At 41.4% G+C, this 21,527-nt stretch overlaps 1 protein-coding gene across 1 annotated transcript in view; it reads left to right on the top strand.

Moving 5' to 3' along the window:
* The window catches only part of CCDC148 (coiled-coil domain containing 148), a 214,330-nt gene that overhangs the window by 184,969 nt on the left and 7,834 nt on the right, over positions 1–21,527 (top strand). The gene's annotated exons all lie outside the window — the stretch shown is intronic.

Here is a 21,527-nt window from a genome sequence, read left to right as displayed (position 1 = left end):
ACCAGGGGGCAGATGCTCAATGCAGGAGCTGGCCCTTGGTGGTCAGTGTGCTCCCATAGGGGAAGCTCTGCTCAGTCACAAGCCGGGCTGATGGCTTCGAGCACAGCGGCGGTGGCAGGAGCCTCTCCCGCTTCCTTGGCAGTGCTAAGGATGTCCGACTGTGGCTTAGGCCCGCTCGCCATGGGAAGCGGGCCTAAGCAGTCAGTCGGACATTCCCTGAGGGCTCCCGTGCTGCCATAGGGATGTCTGACTGCCAGCTTAGGCCCGATCCCCCAGGGAGCGGGCCTAAGCAAGCAGGTGGATATCCCCCAAGGGGTTCCGAACTTCGAGAGGGCATAGGCTGGGCTGAGGGACCCCCCCAAGTGCACAAATTTTCGTACATCAGGCCTCTAGTATTAAATAAATTTTTAAAAAATATAATATTGTAAAATGAAAATATCAATAAAACTTGTGATTTTTTTCTTTTTTCAAATATTTTTTTCTCCCACTGGAAAGGGTCACTGAAAGGACCTACAAACAGTGACACTTCAGAAGCAATGAGCATTCCTAATATGGATTTTAAACATCTTTTCATCCAAAGGAATCAGGGCTAATTGTAAAAAAAAAAAAAAAAGGTTGATTCCAGGTCTGGAGTAGGAAATTTGCAAGGTGGCCTTAGGCTATTGTATTGTGTCAGCTTATAAAGGTTGAAGAAATGATAGTTTTAGAAAACCACATTTTTCAATTTCTCATGTAATAATTCAGACAAAGATCATCAATGGATGGTAAAATTTTTAGATGAAAGATTTTTGAGGAATGGGATATTTACACAGAGCCAAAATATTACTCTGTGAATTACTTACTAAATGAAACAAACAAACAAACGAACAAAACATGTACCTTTACAATTCAGAGGTCTGGCTATTGCCACCTGAACCAAGTATATTCATTTAGCATCACTAATAGTGGGGCTGCCTGACATTGTGTCCCAACAGGTGATGCAATATAAAATACATCACCTCTGTGCCAAAAACATTTTATTCAATCTAACCAATTTCCTAGAAATTGAGAATTTCTTTTTGGAAAAAGACAGATTGTAATTGTTTTAGATTTTGTGAGCCATATGGTCTCTGTCACAACTACTCAACTCAGCCCTTATATCAGGAAAGCATCCATAGACAACATGTAAACAAATGGCTGTGCCTGTTCTAATAAAGCTTTATTTACAAGTATAAGTGGTAGATTCAATTTGGCCTGCTGGTCATAGTTTGTCAACCCCCATTTGAAATGTAATTAACTGTTTACAGAAAATTCAGGTGAAAGAGGAACCAAAGAAAATAGATAACAAGATAATATAATTGGGCAAATCCAAAATGAGGAACCTTCTACAATACAGATTCTTAAATGCTTCAAAAAAGTTAGTGTCATTGGAAAAAAAAGTGATGAGACTATTCAGACTTATATAAACTAGTGAGACATAAGAACCAGTTTGAATGTGTGAACCTAGATAACAACCATCTTTTTCATACATGGAGCTACTAAACCCTACCTCCCCTCCTCTGTCTTGTGCACATGATATTTCTTTTTTATATTTATAAATTAATTTTTAAAATTACAGTTGGCATACAATAGTAAGTTTTAGGTATACAACATAGTGATTAGACATGTTTATAACTTAAGTGATTTCCTGATAAGTCTAGTACCCATCTGATACCATACGTAGTTATTACAATATTATTGATTATATTCCCTATTTACACCCCGTGACTATTTTTTTTAATATATATTTTATTGATTTTCCACAGAGAGGAAGGGAGAGAGACAGAGAGTTAGAAACATCGATGAGAAAGAAACATCGATCAGCCGCCTCCTGCACATCCCCCACCGGGGATGTGCCTGCAACTCAGGTACATGCCCCTGACTGGAATCGAACCCGGGACCTCTCAGTCCGCAGGCCGACGCTCCATCCACTGAGCCAAACCGGTTTTGGCCCTGTGACTATTTTTATAACTGAAAATTTGCACATCATAATTCCTTCATCTTTTTTGCCCAGCTCTGCAACCCTTCTCCCATCTGGCAACTATCAGTGTGTTCTCTGTATCTATGAGCTCATTTATGTTTTGCTTGCTTATTTTGTTTTTTAGATTTCACATATAAGTGAAACGTTGCAGTATTTTTCTTTTTTATCTGAGTTATTCACTTAGCACAACACCCGCTAAGTTCTTCCATGTTGTCACAAATGGCAATATTTCACTCTTTTTTATAGTTGAGAATATTCCATTGCATATATGTACCACCTCTTCTTCTTGTTTTTGAATCCTCACCCGAGGATATTTTTCCATTGATTCTTAGAGAGAGTGGAAGGGAGGGGGAAGGACAAAGAGAAATATCAATGTGAGACAGACACATTTAAAAAAAAACTCACGCCTCACTTCCATGCTATTCTTCCATTCTCCCCATAAAGCCTACATACAACTCTAGAGCTGACTTACTTATGCTCAACTGGTCTTCATTAGACTGCTCATCCTTGCCTCTGTTTTTTCCACTCTTGTTTTTGTCTCCTCCCTTAAGAACTCATCTTTGTGAGGACAAAGCTGTTTCAAAATCAAGGTTTGTTTGATTTCCCTCACCATGATGAAAATTTCTCTTGCTTTTGTTCCTTAGGGAAGAAGATGTTCTTGAACTTTATAGTAGCCTTTCTGTTCTGTTTAACAAAGGACAAAAGTTTGTGCTGCCAGTAATGTATAAAATCAAACAAGACAAATTTACACTCAGTTCACTGTTCCTGCTTTTTCTAACCTATGAACCATAGTTATAGGATGATAGTTCTAAATGATCCTTTCTAACCTGAAAAGGAGATCATGAGGTTACTACAAGTATTGTCTGAAGCAGCCAAAAAATCCAATAAAATCCTAGGCACCACTAGGAAAGAAAGCAAAAGCATGAACTGGCGTGTATATAAAATCATCATAAATTTACATTTGGGTGATTACATGATTCCTGGTGGGATTCAGAAACCGATGAGTATAATCGCCATGAAATTGGGCTATTTGTAGAGTTGATGGATTGAGCCTCCAGTGTGGAAACCTAGTGTTGATATTATTTTAAATCCATTCATTTTTATTTATAAATGAAATAATTATATTGAATGACTACTATCTTGGCATAGAGTGATAAACAAAAAAGACACAGTCCCTGTTTTCAAGGACCCGACAGTCTAATGGAAAATTCAGATATTCTTGGTGAGGGCAAGACAAAGTACTATGGGAACATATTGGAGCAGGGGGTAGTAGGGGTGAAGCAGAAAATAGAAGGAAAACGTCTTCTACAAATGGGAATTGACTTCCTGCCAAAAATCCATGGCAATTTTAAGGAACTGTGAATAAGTGAGTATAGTTGAAGCATAAAATTTGGAGTAAGTTGGGGAAAGGCTGTGGTAAGAGAAGACATTGAATAGATAACATGTAGAAGCCAAATTATGGAAGTGCTTGGAAGGCAAATCTTATAGTGTTTGAGTAGGGTAAATTTTTACTTACTGTTTCCATTAATTATCATTAACTGCATTAAACAATTAATGAGTGAATTTAGTGGTTTATACCCTTTGTATTTTCAAAAGAATTTTAATGCATGCCTAGAGATTTAACAAAATCCAGGATACTAGAAGAACTTTGTATAGAAATCGTATCTACCATTAGAGGGGTAGTAAAAACTAGGAAAGTAACTACCCTAGAAGGTTACACATATTAACACATAAATTTGTTCAAAATGGGATTAGACACACAAATGGACCCTAGTGGGTTATTAAGGGAAATTGTTTATTTGAGGCCTTCCTAGGCCTTCCCACAAAAAGACCTGTGCATGTCAATGCATGATCAGAAACAGTTCCAAACAGAACGTTTTTTTCTTATTCTGTATTATATGTGTTAGGGAGTCATTCCCTTATCCCTTAATTACACATACCCACCTATTTGGGGTAGCCTTAGTAAATATGATCTTCCATTAAGCTTAGCTCTTTGGAGAATATTTAAAAAGCTAATGTCCATATCTGTTTGTGGGGAAAATGCAGACATCCCTCTTCCATTGACTGCATTTTTGTTTGACTTTTTAGTAATAAGACTCTCTGCCTTTAAATTAAGCTTCTATGGGATCATTGATTAAAATGGCTGATTAAAAACAACTTTAGGGGAAAAAACCTTAAGATAATTTTCTCTTGCTGAATTCTTTAAAGTTCTTTCTATAAAGTGCTGTAAGTTGAATCCCTCTTGACTTATTCTGAGTGGAAACAGGGAACAATGACGCCTCTGTATTAAATTCCCAATCATTCCCCACGATCACTTTCAGTTTCCCATTAGCCTTATCATTGCTACAGAAGGAGTCTCACTTTCTTTAGATTTTCCTGAGTCAGTTTCCTGATCCTTTAATATCATTTGCTGACCTCTTCCTGAATTCCCTCTTAAGAATTCAAATATTGATTCTAAGACATTTAATGATCTCCCTTTCTAGTATATTAGCAGATACTGAGCTTGGCTTAAATTGTAGCTATTTTAAGTTAAAGTTAGCCAGTCATAAGTAACTGTACAGCAACTATATAGCGCATACAGATATGCATGCACAAACACAACACAGATGCAAACACGTGTGCAAATAGGGTCTAGGAGATAATGTAGGTAAAACAGCAGGGACTTTGAGCAGAGAAAAATTAGACATAAAATTTATACAAAGGAACTTCTGACATGATCTTAGAGAAGGAAACCAATACATAATGTGACAACTCAGTGTGAACATTATCACATCCATTGTTTGATATAGGTTATACTTCCACAGGCCTTGACTTGGGAGATGTTAGACCACATTCAAAGGAAAGCAGGTTGGAGGGAATGCAAACGTTTTAAGTAGAGTTGGGAAATATCACATAACTGTATTGTACTATTGTGTTTTTCCATCTTCATACTAAGAGGGTGCACAGCAGTTATATACTGGTAAGCATTTAACAATTGGCTGGAGGTGAGAGGAGCGGCATGGGGTAGCTCTGATTTGTAGCTTTTCTGATTTCTGTGGTGTAAATACACCATGGCTTATTTGAAACTACCAACTTCATGTTACTAAACACAGAATCAGGAAGAAATGTACAGTTGCATGTCATTATATATTATTTCTATCATACAGATATAATAGACATAAATAACCCCAAGAGCGTGGATAATAGTAAAATAATTGGGAAATGAGTTTTGAGTTGTTGTTACCTTTGTTTTTATTTCCTTTTAAGTTTATATAACTTAATGTTTGTTAATGGCTGTGTTTAACAGCTAGCTTGCTAAAGTCCTAAAAGTTTAGCAACCGGCTCTGTGTAGCTGGTGGGAGGCAGTTCTGGCACCTGAGTAGGGTTCACAGGCACCCAGCAGATGAAAGAAATTACACGACTAAGTCCCATGAAGAGATAATTGTGGTTCCCTACAGATTGCTGTGGAACTGCGTGTGCAGACCTGCTATGCCCTACCCGCTGTGCTGCCTCCCCTGTGAACCCTCCCCAAGTTCAGAAGTGAGGTCCTAAACCTCATGCTCTCACCAGACACCGCGCTTGTTTCGACTTGGATGGTCACTTTGAAGAAAAGTGGAAGGTTTTTCCACTTCTTGAGTAGCAGACTGGAGGTAATGTTTCCTCTGGTCTTTTGTTGATACTGGTAGCTTTGGAAGCAAAGTCAAACATATAAATTTCTCAGTACTAGTATGTGCTGTATATGATCTTTTAAAGATGATTTCCTGGGCAGTCTATGACCAGAAAGAGAGGCTCTGAGCTATGGACAAAAGATAATTCTCAAAGGTAGAGAAAATATTTGAAATCTTTTACATCACTAAATATGAGCCTACTTCATTATTATTATTTAGTGCATAAATTGTTTTATGTTATTTTTTCCATCCCCTCTATGCCCTCTTCCACCTCTACCTCCCCCTCACAATCACCACACTGTTGTCCATGTCCATGATTTCTCTTTCTTTTTTTCTTTTTTGCTCAATCCCTTCCCTCCCCCCAAACCACCCCCCACCAGAGCTGTCTAAAAGAAAAGACAAAAATTTACAGAAAATAGGAGGAAAAACTCGGGAGACCAATGAATGTTAAACGATGATGAATTCCCAATTATGCGAATAGACAACTGATAATGTCAGTGCAGAAATAGGACCATAAACTTTAAAGTCAGGATGTTGGATGTACTTTCATGTGAAATTGGCAAACATAGGGGGAAAATCCAAAGACAGTAGTAAAAGCCAATGAGTGTATGGAGGAAAGTGGAGAGTAACAGGGGCGGTGACTGTGTCTAAGAGCATCTGGAGAGTAGGAAAAGCATATAAGATGTGTACCTCAAATACAGAGAATAATCCAATAAAGTCCATGAACTGGAAATATTAATGAGCAGAGAACAGATCATTCCTCATACCTAGGCCCACATCAGGGCATCGCTGGCCAGACGCTGGGGAGGCAGTGTCTCACATGTTTCCATGAACAGCTGTGGAATAAATTGATCCCAAGTGAGATAAGTAGAGGCAGTCTTATATGCAGAGCTATCAACGTGAGCTTAGGAGTAACCAGCAGGTAATGGAACATACACAGATATCAGGAGTCTGTGGCAGGAATAAAAAAGAAATTGACAATGAAGGAGACAGGGTGCTGGAAGGAGAGTAACATCAGTACCTCAGAAGAGGCCAAACATGTGCGACCATTCAAAGTCAAATACCAAGTGGGCAATGAACCAGGTGTTTGAAAGCTTCATGAGCACAAGGCAGAAATAAGAAGGCACACACGGCAGTGTACAAGGGGCTGATCGCTAGGACAATTCCCTACTTCCTGATGCTGGGTTTTCTATTGTTCCCATGCAACAGGCACCAATCCCAGAAAAGCAGTGGTTTCCAAACACTAGAGAGCAAAAATATCACCTGGTGAGTGGTGGGTATGTGAAAATACAAATCCCAGGATCCTACCACCAGTGTTCTTCAGTCAGGCCCAGGAATCTGCTTTTAAAAAATAAGCATCATTGAAAATTCCAATGCAGTTGGTTTACCAACCACTTTCTGGGAACTGCAGCAGGATAATTAATGCAGGGGCCTGCTGGTGAAACGCGTCTGGAGACATACTGCTAAGCAGTCCCAGGGGTTCAGCATTTCACCTGGCAAGCAAATGCCGACTCCTTTGCGAGGCAAATTCATGGCCCAGCTGTCACAACCTGTTATAGTTGCTTGGAAATCTCTACTTCTTTTATTTGTTTTTTTTTTTGTTGTTTGTTTGTTTTTGTAATCTTTGATTTTGAATGTTGACATTTTACCTTGGGCTTAATAATATTTATAATTTCAAATTTTGTTTGGAAGCAGATGGGGTATAAATCCTAGTTAAATACAAAGTTTAATTGCTGATGCCCTCTCTCATATCATCAAGAGAAGTGGAGAAAGAGAGAGACACTGTTTAATTATTAGTTGAGTAATCATGTTACTAAATCTGTCTTGTTAATGTATGAGGGAATACCTTGAAAACTGTAAAGTTTTATACAAATAGGTAATTTAAAAATACATTACTTTATATATACCAAATAAGTATGGGTATCTTATCTATTGTATTTCTATAAATTTTTTATGTACTCACATGTTCTTGTATTTATGATGTTGGGGTGGGGGAGTCCAAACATTTGCACAAAGACAAGAACACATCACTTTGTCACAATATTGTGGCTCTTTATTCTTTGTAGCTCTTCCAAATCCCACAAACACAGAGAGGATTATCAGTACTATCTGAGTGTGTGTGGGCTTGAAAAGCTCTGAATGTCTCTAAAACAGCAAGTTTTGTGGATGCTTTTTTTTTTTTTAATACCGGGAGCTTTTGGTGCATGTTAATCCTTATGATCTGTCAGACTATTGCTCCACAAATCAGACCTTCCTAGGGCTTCCAGGTAATGGACATAACTGATATTATGTTGGACCAGGCTCAGGCAACGGCCCAGGTGTGGCAACTGGTCTATTTGCAAAAAGACTTGTCTCCATTTGCAATGATGCCGAGCTTTGCATATGAATGTTTTCATCCGTAGAAATGGAGCAGTCTAAGCAAGATTTTCTTCTTTAACTGAAGAATACATGGAAGAGAGAAATGTTGGCTGTGCCTGGCTAAGGTGATAAAATTATTTTCAGAACCAAGGATCCAGGCAGAAGATAGATTTATTGATGTGACAATCTTTGGGGAAACCAGAGACATGATCTCAGAAAGATGTATATTCAAACGGAGGCCTTAGGGAATATTCTTGTCTCTTGAAATAACAGGGAACCTGGCAGAGAGGAGCTGTGACATCTGGGAGAGGACAATAAAGATTAAAATTTAGAGTCACCCAGAGAGAACATGTGAGTTGCTTTTTATATATGTGACAAGGTTGGCTGTATCTGTGAGATATTGGAATTGTGTGGACAGTCAGCTTACAGCGTTGAGAGAGAATGAAATAGCCTTTGTTTTGCTGTCCAGGCCTTGGGTTGCCCAGGAGCTTGGATTAGAGTGAAGAATCTACCTCTGAGGAGCAAGATTCATGTCCCTTTGTCAGCTTACCGTGGACTAAGTGGAATTAGCGGTGGGCTCACCGTTTGGGGGACCATGAGCAGGCTCCCTGGGAGAGCCAGGTCTGTCTGTCTTCTGAGCTCCATTCCTGTGACATTCTCGGGACCAGAGAGAACTCTCCTTCCTAAGGGGCCTCTCAGGTCATTGCTTTACTCTTTGTGCAAAATGGGAACAAAGAGACACAGCCCCCTTCTTCGTGTCCTAACAAAGCCGTGTCTAGATAGAGCAGGACTTGGCTGTTGTAACTTTCATGAAAATAAAATCCCATAAAAATGAATTATCTGTTCTTTTTATACCATGAACTGGCTTAGGAAACTTGGCCCTATTTTTCTTCCAGCCTATCTGTCGTCTCCCCACTCACCCCCCACGTTTGAGAATTAATTAAATTCTGATATAATGTTAAATTGTACAAATTGTGCATTTTTGTAAGTCTGCTTTATTCTTCTTCTCTGGCTCCTATCTAACCCTCCTCTAGGAATCTCTCCATTTCCTTTGAAAGCCAGCCAAAGAGAGGTCCCAAGGAATAAGGGCATGGGCATCTTCAGCTTAATTTAGGAAAGGAAAGTAGAGGGTTTGGGGTGATTTAGTTCTGCCCAAACCTAAATAGTGCTGTTGAGAAACTATATGCATCCTTTAAAAATGGGACTGAGGATCAGTGTCCTAGGTGTGATTTGTATATTTATCTGGCTCTCTGTCCAGACTATTATTTTATCTTCTCCGGTAAAGTTGTGTTGCTGTCAATTTAGCCAATAATGCTGTTTCCAACTTTATGTATCTGCCTGGGCTCTGGGGGAAGCCACTCATGTCTCTCGTGGCCTCAAGTGACAGCCTTTGTAGAACAGAAACTGTAGCATCTCACCTGACAAAACTGCCTTGCAGGCAGCGGAGCTCAACAAGCTCGCACCAGGGACGGGCCCTGCCCGCCGAGACCCAAGGCCAGGGCTCACCTGCTGGGGCTTTGGGGTTCCTGCTTTGTGGAGGTGACTATCTAAAGAAAAGAGGAGGATGATGCATGATTCCAGAGCTCAGTCCTCCAGGCTGAGCTGAGACCTAAAGGAGACCCAAACAGGCGTGGCTTGGCAGCAAGTGTCTGGGGAAGCGAGTTGACACTTGAAGGTGGAAACTCAAGTGCAGGGAGAGTCAGTCAGCATTGGAGGGAGCCAAGGATAAAAGCACACAGAATGTCACTCCCAAAACTAAATATATATTTATCATTTGTTTTTTAAAAAACATATTTAAAATGCCTAACCAAAAGTTTTGGTAAAAACAAAAATGTTTGTATACTGAGGGGACGGGGGAATTAGAAGGGGAAAGAAAGAAAGAAAAAGAAAGAAAGAAAGAAAGAGAGAAGGAGGGAGAGGGAGAGGGAAGGGAAGGGAAGGAGGGAGGGAGGAAGGAAGGAAGGAAGAAAGAAAGAAAGAAAGAGAGAAGGAGGGAGAGGGAGAGGGAAGGGAAGGGAAGGAGGGAGGGAGGAAGGAAGGAAGGAAGAAAGAAAGAAAGAAAGAGAGAAGGAGGGAGAGGGAGAGGGAAGGGAAGGGAAGGAGGGAGGGAGGAAGGAAGGAAGGAAGGAAGGAAGGAAGGAAACAAGCCCTCAAAGGTGTTTATGACAGTAACCTTTCTGTGACACTGACTTGTTTTAAACCTCAAATGCTAAGAGGCTGTTTGTGAAGTCTCTTTGCTGATGTCGCCTGGGCTGGACGGCAATCAGGATTTGCTTGCTGCCATGGGTGGCTGAATCACTATAGGAATCTTTGGTCCCTTTGATGTTTGCTATCTACAGAAGTTCTGAGAGCCCTGGAAGGAAGAAGCAGAAGGTAAGGGGGGGTTTTCAAACAGCATGAGGGAAGGCAGGTTTTATTAAGCTTACTTACTAGTAAGTCATTTGTTTGAGGGAGACGACGGTAGTTTCTTTTGTTATGTCAGTGCCATCCCTCCGCCAGTCTTGAAGAAGAGAAACCAGGTCCATCAGAATGATGCCCATGTCTGTCTCTGGGGAAATGAGGACCAATTAAGGCAGAAGTGGAAAATAGATAAAGCCAGATGGAAATATTATGATCTGGTAACAGATCTTTATTAACAGATCTGATAACAGATCAGTACTTTAATAACATGGCTTTTTCAAGTTTCACACTAAAGCAATGCTTCTTTCAGTATTTGTGATTCTGAAAACACTCACTGAAATTTGGGGGGTCAGAAACTATATGTATCTATAAGAATTATTTTTAAAACTCCAATAAAATGAATCACCCATGCTTGTCATTTTCTTACCTTTAAATCATTTATTTTTCTTAATAAATCAAAATGGGGAAAGAATTTAAAGAAAGCTTCCAATATTGTGAGAAAAACCCTCAATGTGAGCTTCTCTTTTATATCCAATAAAATACTTATAGCATCTTAAGGATTTTAAAAATGCAATACATATTAATTATGAAGTAAATTTTTTCTACCATAAATCATTTGTGAATTCAAGAGTCACGGTGCAAATTACCCAATTAGTGTCGAATGGCAAGTAGCTTTTCTTAGTGAACTCATATGATGACAAGTGGTGAGCTCCTGTATGTATTAAAAAATCCAGATGTAGGCTCTGCTGTTGTCTGTTTGATAGGTGTTTCCGGTTGCTCTAGGCTTTTCTTATGTTTTGTATCATATGATTGTTACACATTTATATATGGCACTTAATATAAATATGTTGAATAAGTGGATGTAGGGAGGCAATTAGGCAAATAAATGCTGGTCTGTCCAGGTAGCCTTATAAATTTCAGTTCATAGTATATAATTCCCTAAAGCCACATGCCATTCCTGCTTGTGCTTCCCCTCCAACACCACAGTACCAGCAAGTCTGTGTCGTGGATGTCATGTCTGATTTACCTTTTAGCACTCAGGGTTCTTATTTGTCTAAAGGAACTAGACACCTGATTTGTTCTTCAGTGATTCAACTTCTATTTAAACTTCTCAGATGACTACATGTTTTACAAAGGAATACCTACTGACTAATTAATAGAAAAGTATATCTTGAATTTATTCATAAATTTTTATTTCGTCAATTCCTGTATCCTGTGATTTACCTACAACTGAAGAAATTCAATTGAATACGTTCCATAACTTTTAAAATTCATTCATTATTTTTTCATGTATTGGCACATGCCTTCTGTTAAGCACTATGATAGTTGTTGGAGATACAAAGGTAACATGAGAGAGGGAGAGAGGGAGAGACTGAAGAAATAGGAAAGCAAGATATTCGTTTTTGGAGCAAGATCATGGAGACAACTAGGTTTATGGGATTAAAAGCCCAGGAATAAGGAGCAAGGAATGAATGAAGATGACTCTTGGAAGTGCACAAAGTGTGTTGGGGAAATGGATGTTTAGTGGCCTTTCTTTTCAATAATGTAAGAGGTGAGGTTTTCTGCTAAGAGGGAGAATTAAGCATGAGGTAGAAACATACGGAGAACGTCAATCATCTGGGGGTAAATAAAGTGATACTGGAGGAGTGTTGAATGTCTAATTAAGGTTCAACCTCATAAGCGTGTAATAAATTCAACAAGGAATTAGAGCTGAGAGTTGGTAGGGCAGGTGTGGAAAGAAAAGAAGATGAGATAATTAGAGGATATTGGTGATGATGCCCTTGAAGAAAGAGACCCAGGGATCCCAAGCTGCGAGAGAATGAAGTAAAGTCTGATTGTATCTTATAGTCTGGGGGAAAGGGAAGAGGTGAAATGACAATAATCTTCATGAGGGAAGATCTAGCCTGGTACATAGTACACAGTTAATAAATATTGTAGGAAAATGGTGAGCTTGGTAAGCTAAGGCAGCAGGCTGAGTAAGGTCGAGGAGAACATAAGGAAGATAAGAGGTCTGCAGGTAGTCCATTCCTAGTGTGGTGCAGTGCATATCTCTATCAAATATATTCAGTGACTTTGGAGATTGGCATCAGAACTGAATCCCCCAGTTTAAGATTTTGACAGGGGAACAGTTAATTCTAGGTAATGTCAAGCTCAAGTTTGGTCTAAAGAGTGGCTGTTAAAGCAGAGAGAAGTGAATGATATTGGGGACCAAGGGCATAGTTTTGAATAACCCTCAATAATGTTAGGCACTGTGAACTGGGCAGCTAGCGTTGATTCCAAGAACCCATTTAGAATGAGGATGGTCTAATCCCAAAGTCATTGGGTAGAACTTTTTTGGAATTGTCATTGGGAAACCTCCTCCTTGACTTTTTCAAAGGGTAGCAATGGAAGTAGCGTCATCTGGGAGGCACTGGTTTTCAATTAAGGAAAACCTATCAAAGGAGCAATGGAGAGTGGAGTGAGAGAGGGTTGTGTGTTTCAGTGGAGGGCATATTTGATCACTAACTTTGTTCAGACTTGCTGGTGCATGGCAATTAAAAACACAAGACAGGACTCTATCAGTATTATTATTTTTAACTAGAGGCCTGGTGCACAAATTCGTGCACGGGTGGGGTCCCTAGGCCTGGCCAGTAATAGGGCCAATCAGGGCCATCTCACCCAGTCCCGAGTGGGGCAGATGAGGGCCGGCCGGCTGGCTGGGGGGAGGGTCAGCAAAAGGTTGGCCAGCCATGGGAGGTTGGTTGTGGGAGCACGCTGACCGCCAGAGGGCAGCTCCTGCATTGAGTGTCTGCCCCCTGGTGGTCAGTGTGCGTCATAGCACCCAGTCATTTGGTCACTTAGGCTTTTATATATATAGACTAGAGGCCTGGTGCACAAAAATTTGTGCACTTGGGGGGTGGGGAGGCCCCTCAGCCCGGCTTATGCCCTCTCACAGTCTGGGACCCCTCGGGGGATGACCACCTGCTGGCTTAGGCCCGCTCCCCGGGGGATTGGGCCTAAGCTGGCAATCAGACATACCTCTGGCAGCCCAGGAGCCCTCGGGGGATGTCCACTTGCCAGCGGGGAGCAGGCCTAAGCTGCAGTCAGACATACTTAGCGCTGCTGAGGAGGCGGGAACAGTAACTAAAAGGTGCCTATTACCAATGTGGTCTTTACTTATGATATTTAGGAGAATTGAGGTCAGGTATAATAAGAATGGTCGACGATATCGTGGATATATGCTTATCCCATGTATGAGTAACTCTTCTGTTGATAGCATAACTAATTGTGCACATGGATAAAAAACATCTAATTCCATTTATATACTGTACAGAGTCATTTAGTACTAATAACTTGCGTGTTTTTGCTTTTGTATTAATTTTTATTTTAATGGATCCCTTGGTCAGTCTGCTCCTTCCACAAATAAATGAATACACATAATAAACAAAACAGAGCCATATGGGTCAAATTTTTACAACTCTTGACCCTGAAGCAAAACAGATTTCCAGACAGTATCACAGACAGAAAGCCATTTTATTTTCTCTTATTTCTCTGCCAACCCCATCTAGATGAACAAAAACTGATAAGAATATTATAATTCCATGAAAAACTTATTGGGTAATGTTTGTATATTAGTTATGCTTCACTATTTGGATTCACTCAGTAAAAATTTATGACAATATTTAATCAAAATTATTAAAAAGAAATTGTCACCTTGTTTTCTATAATATGTAAAACAATTGCCTGTGCGTATTCTGCAATGATTTACTGTATATAGAAGTGAATGGGCATGCCAAAAAGCAGATATCTGATGGGTAGAGGTGATAAATATTCATCAATATAGTTAATACTAAAAGATTTTCTCTATTACTTATTCCACTTTACTTATTTCTACTTGCTGGAATGGTAGACATATTAAAATATTAATTTTCCGCTTTAGTGGAATGATTTCAGAGTCAAGTCCCATTAAAATTCTGAACATAAATATGAAAAAAGAGGATGTAGCTCAGTCTAATTCTCTTCAATGTTTTTCTAAAACTATTTATTTGCTTTTTTTTTAAAGCTTCTATTTCACCAATTTTAATTGCTTGGGGGGGGGGGTCCCTCAGCCCGGCCTGTGCCTTCTTGAATCCAGGAGCCCTCAGGGGATGTCTGACTGATTGATGGCTTAGGCCCACTCCCTAAGCCTGCAGTCAGACATCCTTAGCGCTGCCACGGAGGCGGGAGAGGCTCCCATCACTGCCGCTGCACTTGCCAGCCATGAGCTCGGCTTCTGGTTGAGCAGCACTCTCCCTGTGGGAGTGCACTGACCACCAGGAGGCAGCTCCTGCATTGAGCGTCTGCTCCCTGGTGGTCAGTGCGCATCATAGTGACTGGTCATTGCACTGTTCGGTCGATTTGCATATTAGCCTTTTATTATATAGGATTCCCTATAGACAATGTACCTCTTACTGTCTATACCCATGTTTGAAATGCGATTGAAAAGAACTATTCTAGGAAAATTTTGAGGACATCTGAGGAAATAAAAGGATTACTGAAAGCTAGATGGAAAGAGTTAGGATTAGTTCAAAAAGAGGATGATACATAAATTGTGGCAGAAATGTCGTTCTGCACTAATTTGGGGAAAGGGCTAATATGATATTTGCAGCCTTGTTCCAGTAACACCCTCCTCACATATTGTCCTCAGCTCAGCTCTAAATTCCCAGGTTTAAGTCCCTGTTTCCCAGCTGTTTATATCTCTGCACTTCCAACTCAAGTGAACTCAGACAGCTAGGTTGGGACTGATTATAACCATCGAGAAAATGTGCTTCACCCTCATTTATGGGTTTTCACATCCAGCATGATAAAACATCCACCCCTTTAGAGTTTCAAGGACTATTCGCAAAGCAAGTGCCTCACACCTCCTTTTTAAGGCTGAATTGCTTTCAAGTTACTTTTTCCTTCTTTGATTTTACTGAATAGATCCTTTAAATATCACCAGTTGCCTGAGGTTTTCAACTGTCATCAGGATATACCAGTGTTTTGTCCATCAGAGGGAAAGAAAGAAGTTCGGTGACAGCCATTGTTGCGGCTGCCCATCACCAACACTGACCCAAGCCTCAGAGGGCCACTGTCACTGGGGGAACCTGTCATCCATGTGTTTTGGGGTGTGGGGTGGGATGAGGTTGAAAAATTCTACTCTTGAACATCTGAAGCAACAAAGCAGGAATGTCTAGTTTGGAACAATCCTGAGGCGTATAACTGTGACATTCCACGTGTGCAATCAGAAATAAGCCCCATCTAGGTAGCAATTTATGCCTGGTTTTATCTTGATAACGACAGTCAGGTAGAGTCCCTCTAATCTGAATTACTTATCTGTGCTGTAGTCCTCAAATTGTGGTCCCCAGATCAGCAGAATCAACATCACCTGAAACTTGTTAGAAATGCAAAAGTTTGAACCCCCTGCCTCACTACTACTGAATCAGAAACTGGAGGTGGTCCAGCAGTCTGCATTTTACTAGCCCTCCTGGTGATCCTGATGTTAGTTCCAGTTAGGGAACCACTGGGCCCGTTGGTATTGGTTCTCAGCCCAGGCCCACATTAGAATCATCTGAGGCAACTATAAATTTTAAAAATACCAGTGATTGGGCCCCACCACCAGATCCTGATCTAATTAGTTTGGAGGGTGCCTTGGCATTAGATTTTGTGAGTTCCAACGATGCTAATGACATCGCTGAGAAACATCGTTCTGTTATAATGTGAGAATAGGCTCTCTAATTTAGGGCTTTGTGATGAATTGAAAAACAATTTGTTGAGAACAACTCTGTTCATTTTACTAGAGTGTTAATTTAGGCATGCTTATATGGAACAAACCCCACATAATGTAAGACTTAAGAGGGTGGGAATCTTTGTCCGTTTTTTATTTTTTACTATTGTATCTTGAGCACCTGGGGCAGTGCTGGGCACATAGAAGGTGCTCAAATAACCATGTTGACTAATTAAATTCATCCATTAAAGAATGGGTTCCAATAGGAAATTGCTTTTACACCTCACAAAGGAACCAGTACGTGCTCTGAGCTGGAAGAATGGTCACTGTTTGGGGCTGGCCTGGGTTCAGCTCCTTCTAGTTCTGGGAATTCTCAATGAATCCTCTTTGTTCTTGTCCCACACCCATCTGTACCAGGATGTCACTGCCTTGTATTAGGATTCACTTTATCTTTGTAGAAATTGGCCCCTGCTTTTCCCCTTAGCCAGAATCACCATTGAGTCGGACCTCATTGCCATTTTCATTAGACAGGTTATGCCCTCTGATGCGAGTAACCAGTTATATAATTTTCCTCCTTTTCTCTGGGCCCACCTCTCTTTTTCCTCCTCTCCTTCCCCCACTTTTTGGGGGTCCTGCCACCTGGCCCACCTATCTTTTGATCTGAACATTCTCCTTTGTTGAAATGCCCTATAGGCTAGTGGGGATTCTTTCTGCTTGGTGGCAAGAACAACTTTCTAAGCGAGTTTGAGCTAAAAATGAATCTCCCAGCAGGCAAAATACCTCTGGCAGTAGCACTGAGGGCATGCGCCTGTTAAACGATTTCATGTTCAATGTTGAGTAAGCCACATGACCTAAACACTGAGTAGCACGTTTGTTTATAAAACTGCCTTTAATTCGGTAGGGCAAATTACTTCCCTGAAACATTGGGGGAAAGGAGGGAAAGTTCAATACTTAATTAGAATTAGAATACTCTAATTAAGACATATCTTTAGGTTGCTTTACTTACTGCTTAAAGCATTCTTTTTAAATGTAGAACCTGCCACTATCAGCTGTTCTTTAGAAGTCTTTCATTCCCCTCTTGCTTTCTGTAGCTTCTTTTTAGATTGACGTTATTTGTGGCTCCAGATAAAGAGAGTTCAAGATTCTGTGCTATGAAAGAATTTGCCAAGTTCTTCCTGAAGGTTCACAGAAGCCCAGGGTGATTCCAAATCATATGCATTTATCTCTTAGAGTGCAGGACGCACAGAAAGAAGTCTCCTAAATGATCTGTAAATTCTCCACTTCTCCATGAAAGCTTCCTGTCCCTTCAACTACACTCAGGCCTGGAAGCTTACATACATCCTTCTCAGGTTATAGCTAATGCTGTGCCTGATTCTATAGCAGCTGTTGCTTTTGAACAATATGATGCTTCTCTTCCCCCAAGAGAAGTTGAAAATGCCTCTTTTGCAGCGTTTTCCACCTTTGTGGACTCAGAGAGCAAAAAAAACAGACTGGGAAATGTGCCTGGGATTCTGTTTGGGAATTCAGGGCACAACTAAAGACCTTTGAGTTTAGCCACTTTCTGACATTGACTTTCATAGCAGCAGTTTAACTTGGAGAAAATCCGCTACCCCAAATGGCTAAAGGTATTTACGTGGAAAATTTTCCAAATGATTGACTTCACTACGTTGCTAATTTTCTTTCTCCATAAATATGTGAGTATTTGGCGTTCTTCCAGAAGTTTTTCTGCATCACTTCTTTTTAGGCAAAGAGTTTTTCTATCAAGAGAGGAAGAAGAAAGAGGCACCAAGAGTTATCCCCCTTTGAAGTGAATTACTATTTGAGTTTAAACCATAGCATCTGTAAAAATAAAGAATTTGAGTGTGTCTCCTGTTTTCTTAAATTTTCCTTTGGCAGATCTTTAAGGGAATCAGAGTAATCTTGACCACTTTAGAGCCAGTGGTCAGCTTTGTGCTTTCTTAGGCACCCCTCTATTATCTCCTTCCCTGCACGCCCCCCCCCCCATTTGCATAGGTCTTACTGAAGGTGTGGTCTCTACTCTCTCTGGTCTCCACTCCTCCCTTCCTTCCTCTCCTCCCACTAATTCTTTAGCCACCTCTCTATTGATTGCTTTTGTCAAGATCACCAATGGCTCCCTGTTACTTAATCCAAAAAATACCTTGGATTATAATTGATCTTCTCATAGCATTTGATATCACCAATCCCATTTTCCTTAGCTTCTTTGGCACCATTTCTCCTATTTCTCCCAGAGAATTTCCTCTTCTTCTGTCCCTTTCTAAGTGTTATTTCCTTGGGAATCAATCTTAGGCCAACTTTTCTTTTTACTCTACACAGACATACCTTGGGATAGTGGGGGTTCTATTGTAGACCACCCCAATAAAGCAAGTTTTTCAATAAAGCGAGTTGTAGTCTTTATGTTGGTGGCGGGGTCTTGACTTCAACTTGTAAAATAGGCAACATCTGCTAAGCACAATGCAGCGAGGTATGCCTACTCTAGTCCTGATGGGTATCATCTGCCCCATGGCCTCAATTCCAATGCCATAGGTAAGGTTCCCCATCCACTTCTCCAGCCCAGATCTTGGGAAGGCAGGCCTATGTCCTAATTATAGTAAACCTAACTCCTCTCTGTTTCTCCTTCTAAGTTTCCATTTTTAGTGAGGGAGTCCATCATTCACTGTGCAAGACAGAAGCCTTCCTTAACTTCTTCCTCTCTGTCTTTTCCCCTCTCCCATAAAATAAACTAACAAGTTTATTCTATTCTATTTTCTACATAAATTTTAAATTCATGCCTTCTCCCTACCTCTTACCAGTATCTCTCCCCCTGCCTTAGTTCAGGAAACGTGCAACTCGCATCTCAATAACTCTCTCTGGTCTTTCCCCTTTACCAATCCATCTTCCATATCACTGGAGAGATTTTTCTGATCACTGCATTTCCCTGATCAAAAGCCCCCACAATCCAGCCCTTCCCACCTCTCCGGCCTCAGTTCTGGGAACTCCCAACCTTGCTTTGTTCATTTGGGGTCACACTTAATTTCTTTCAATTTTTCAAACATACTGTGCTTTCTGACCTCTGGATTCTGTGTTGTTGTTGTTTTTTCCTGCCTGGAAAATCCCTACTACCCCTCTGGAGAATTCCTGCTTCAGTTTGGGTCTAAAGTTGAGAGCACTGCCTTTTGGATGTTCCCCTGGATGTTCTAAGCCTGGCAGAGGTGCCTCTCTCACAGCCTCTGCCCCATCGTCCCATTAGAGCAAGAGCAAGAGCCATCCTGTGTCATAATTGCCTGGGTCTTTGTATTCCCATTAGGTTGCCACTTCTGTGAGGACAGGAGCATGTGTTTTGTGTGGAAATTGTATCTCCAGTGACTCACACGATTGACGCAGAGCTGGCACGCAGTATATATTTGTGGAATGAATGAATGAGCCTCCAAGTAAGCCATGAACCAGCTTTTCTTAGGACACAGGTTCAAAATGCCTTACTCTTATCTGCAATTTCTTCCTCACGAGTCCAGTTCCAAAAGACAAATAAAACTTTGTTGCTGACAAAGCAACATGTGCCTCCCAAAGGGAGAGAAACTTTCCAGAGGTTCTGAGAATTAGCATATGGTAATTGTCAAATCCCAGTGTATCTTTTAATCGAACCTTCGCAGTGGTTCACTTAGCTTGTACTCAGGGCTTAAATTGAGTAGAACCTCATTAGGGATGCCTTAGTGAAAATGGGGAGAATGAGAAATACAGCTTTCCATGACAAGGAGGCGTCGGGGAAAGGGAGCAATCTGGTCTGTGGGCTCTTTAGTCTGTGTGTCTGACTGTACCAGCTCCTGATACAGGAGATGGTGGGAAGGACAGCCACAGCCACCAAAGTGGCCAGGATTGCCCTTTTCAATCCCATTCTGGGTTTTGTACTCCACAGGGATTTACTGTGTGCTTCCCTCCTTTCTTCTCTCTGAGCTTCCTCTTCAATGGCTTCCTCTTCAATGCCAGCCTCAGGAGCAACCTGGTTTTTTTGTTGTTGTTGTGTTTTTTTAATATATTTTGTATTGATTTCAGAGAGGAAGGGAGAGGGAGAGAGTGAAAGAAACATCAAGGATGAGAGAGAATCATTGATCGGCTGCCTCCTGCACGCCCCCTACTGGGGATCGAGCTCACAACCGGGACCTGTGCCCTTGACTGGAATTGAACCCCTGGGGTTCCTTCAGTCTGCAGGCCAACGCCTTATCCACTGAGCCAAACCAGCTAGGGCAGGAGCAACCTGGTTTTAAAGAGATTTCCTCCCTAGAAGCAAATCTTCCTGAGGGGAAAGACCTGGCTCAGCCGCCCATGCTTTCCTGGGCCCCTCTTTGCCGATCGCTGGTCATTCGCTCACGCTGTGCAGGCCACCCCAGTTCTTCCCTTCTGAGGGCTGTGACCAGGTGGGGCAAGCCAGGTTCCCAGGGACAGAACTGGAGAATCACCCCCTTGCAGATTGGCAGCCCTGCCCTTGCTCAGCCTGAGAGCCTCCGCTGACTCATCCCTCGCTCTCTGCCTGCAAGGCCGGCCCCCACTCAGCCGTCAAGCCTCCTTGCCTCTGCAACTCCTAATCCTCCAGCTCCGGCTCAGGTGCTGTCTCCTCAGTGAAGCTCTTGCTAAACCAGCAGTCCTTTCCCCACCCCAGCAAGCAGTCATCTCCCCCTCCCCCAGATCCCCAGAGGCCTTACTTATACCTCTCTGAAGGCACTGTTTACCTTGTTGTTAAACTACTAATTCTCAAGGACAGTCTTTTTCTCAGTCATTACCTAGCACAGGGTTTGGCATGGCGTCAGGATTCACAAGCCAGTAAGGTGAGAGGAGCCATCAAGGGGAGAAGAGAAAAGAGCAAATAATGTTAATCGCATGCGGGTGGGAGGGGCGGACATGGGCCCTGGGGCCGGTCTCCCTGGGTCTGATCTCTGGCTCTGCCACTTCCTGGGTGTGAGAGAGTGAACATGTTACATCATCTGTCTATGCTTCCAGCTCTTTATCTTTAAAATGGGATCACTAATGGCACCCCAACATAGGGCTGCTGTGAAATCTGAATGAGACTTAGACTCATGTAAAGGACTTAGCACAAGCCTTGTTGCACAGGGAACATCTTAGTCAGGATTCAGAATAAAAAGGGTCTAGTGAAGATACATCCATGGAAAATGCAGGTGTACACACCAAGGGGAAAGCACATTTGTGACTGATGTCACAAGTAAAGTTAAATCATCAATGATGGAAGAGAGAAGCAATGATCTCATACTCCCTGGAGAACCCAGGTGACTACTTTTTTTGAAAAGACAAATCTTATCTCTGTAATTCAGTAAAAGAGTAGCTTGGACAAGATGATGGTAAGAGAGGCTGCCCAAAAAAGACAATGGAGGAAGGCCAGATGCTGGGGGAG

This window comes from Myotis brandtii, unplaced genomic scaffold, assembly GCF_000412655.1.
Source record: "Myotis brandtii unplaced genomic scaffold, ASM41265v1 scaffold125, whole genome shotgun sequence".
NCBI classification, from domain to species: domain Eukaryota; kingdom Metazoa; phylum Chordata; class Mammalia; order Chiroptera; family Vespertilionidae; genus Myotis; species Myotis brandtii.
The sequence above is the reverse complement of the archived record's forward strand: the minus strand, read 5'-3'. Positions and strand labels throughout refer to the sequence as shown.